The 2,331-nt window shown below is 45.0% G+C and overlaps 1 long non-coding RNA gene across 1 annotated transcript; it reads right to left on the minus strand.

The window, feature by feature from the left end:
* Positions 1-1,256: 1,256 nt before the first annotated feature.
* On the minus strand, positions 1,257-1,871 carry LOC119343375. Its single transcript, XR_005166064.1, has 3 exons — positions 1,776-1,871; positions 1,503-1,603; positions 1,257-1,401 (listed from the first exon to the last, which is right to left on the minus strand). It is a non-coding gene; the product is annotated as an uncharacterized LOC119343375 (long non-coding RNA).
* Positions 1,872-2,331: the final 460 nt, after the last annotated feature.

Here is a 2,331-nt window from a genome sequence, read left to right on the forward strand (position 1 = left end):
GAGTGAAACCTCCAACCGAGAAGAACCGGCATAACCTCCAACATCGAATACATCATAGAAGATGCGAGTGAACTCCGTTTTCGATGAACTCGAGCTTGTCACCAAGATGACCATAAGCTCCAAAACTCACAAAGAGAAGAACACAAACAAGAACCAATAATATAGTAAGAAGGGGCAGGGGAGGTATGCCAACAAATAGAGGAGTGAAACCTCCAACTGAGAAGAACCGGCATAACCTCCAACATCGAAAACATCATAGAAGATGCGAGTGAACTCCATTTTTGACGAACTCGAGCTTGTCACCATGATGACCATAAGCTCCAAAACTCACAAAGAGAAGAACCAAACAAGAACCGATAACTAGCTAAGTGTCCGTGCGTTGCCACGGATTAACAAATATATATATACAAAGAGAAAATTCATGTGACATGAGAGTCAAAGGTCATTTCTATGGGATGATATCTCATGGTCATGATCTAGTAGATACATATATCTCGTCATTGTCTTTCTTCCACACTCCATGTCTGAGCTACCACGCGACATTCGACTTCCTTCTCCCACCATGCATGCTTTTATCTCCTATTTCTCCTACCTTTACCTTACACGACAGTACCAAGTTTCTTGTCCAACTATCATAATCTTCTCCGGTAGGGCACCCCCTTAGATTATTACAGACTTGTACATGTTGCAAATAAGATCAACGAAAATGGATACTAAATTTCTGATGAGAAATGAGAATTCAGGGCAATATCTTCCCAAGACAATAATAATTCCAAGACAATCTTTTTATACCTTCTGTCAACATTGGGACACACATTCCACACAATAAGCATGCAATGATGTTGATACTTGATTAATTGTCATTATATGTCTATAGTAAAGATAACTTTACTCAAAACCGCCTATCTTAGCCAAATCAACAAATCTCTGTCATTAATGCAATTTTCTTTAGAAAACAAATAATAGATTCTTGCCTATCTTAGCCAAATCAACGGATCTCTTTCATTAATGCAATTTGCTTTAGCAAACAAATAATAGATTCTTTCCTACCTTAGCCAAATCAACAGATCTCTCCCATTAATGCAATTTGCTTTAGCAAACAAATAATAGATTCTTTCCTACCTTAGCCAAATCAATGGATCTCTCCCCGGTTCGCTGGGCGCGTTTCGGTGGGTGGGCGTGGGGGTGGGGGTAATTTGATGGAAATAAACCGGTTGAAAATAAACCGGTTGAAAATAAACGGATCCTGCCTCACTCTTCACTTTCTTTACAATAAACTTCAGAATAGCAATCTTGGCGAGTGATCTCGACGGGGTTCAATCGGCGTGGCGCACCGCTGATTCTTCCAGGAGTGGGTGCTGAGAGGAAGGATCCCAAACCTCCATTGTCAATCGGCCAGAGCTGCATCGTCCTTTGGATCAGAGCGTGGACGGGATCAAGACGGTAGGGTTTGAGGAATTTGTAGGACATGAGGGTTTATGGTTGGCAGCACGAGAACTCACCCATATCTTGGCAGACGGCAGGCCCGAGGTGCGGTCGTGTTCATGCTTCGGGAGCTGCCACATGCTGTCCTCGCCGCCATCAGCGACACCACCGCCATCGCCTGTTGCCACCACTTCAGCACCACGAGCGTGGGACCGAGGGACGAAGGGAAGGGAAGGAAGTGAATTGACGTACCTATGTTTGGTATATATCACACGAGGAATCAAAACTGGATGCACGTGAAAGCATAGAGATGGGAGAGGAGGACAGAGGAAGGGAAGGGCAAGAGGAACCTGAGGATGTGCGATGAAGGAGCGATGCCAAAACATCACAAAGGGGGACCCGTAGCTCGTCACGTAGCGCGGCCGCCTCATTGCCGGCTGCCACCCCGCGCTATCGCCTCCGTGCGCAGGTTCCGTTCGTGGAGCGTGAGGAGCGCATGACCTGCCTTCACCGCGGCCTGGTCCTCCCCACTATCGTGAAGCTCGCCCGCATCGCCGCCCCAATTGCTCAGGATGACGGATGAAGATCCTGCAACAGCGACGTGGGTGAGGGATGCAGCCGACGATGGAGGGATGATTTTCGTGGCTAAACCCTCCCTATCAAAATAACTACTTAAAAAAGGCAAAGATCGATGCATTAGGAAAATTAGGATTTGGAATTGATTGTCATAAAACAAAATTTTATTAATTGATAACGTGCTATCGGTACATGCCCGTTTATAACGTGTCTAGTTAGGAAACTTTGGAAAAGTTAGGAAAGTTTTTATTGTGAGGGTAAAAAAATCAATGTGAGGAGATATGGTGGTGGGATATGAGACGAAAATAAACCGGACGAAAATAAACCAGA

The sequence above is a fragment of the Triticum dicoccoides genome, unplaced genomic scaffold, assembly GCF_002162155.2.
Source record: "Triticum dicoccoides isolate Atlit2015 ecotype Zavitan unplaced genomic scaffold, WEW_v2.0 scaffold124701, whole genome shotgun sequence".
Lineage (NCBI taxonomy): Eukaryota > Viridiplantae > Streptophyta > Magnoliopsida > Poales > Poaceae > Triticum > Triticum dicoccoides.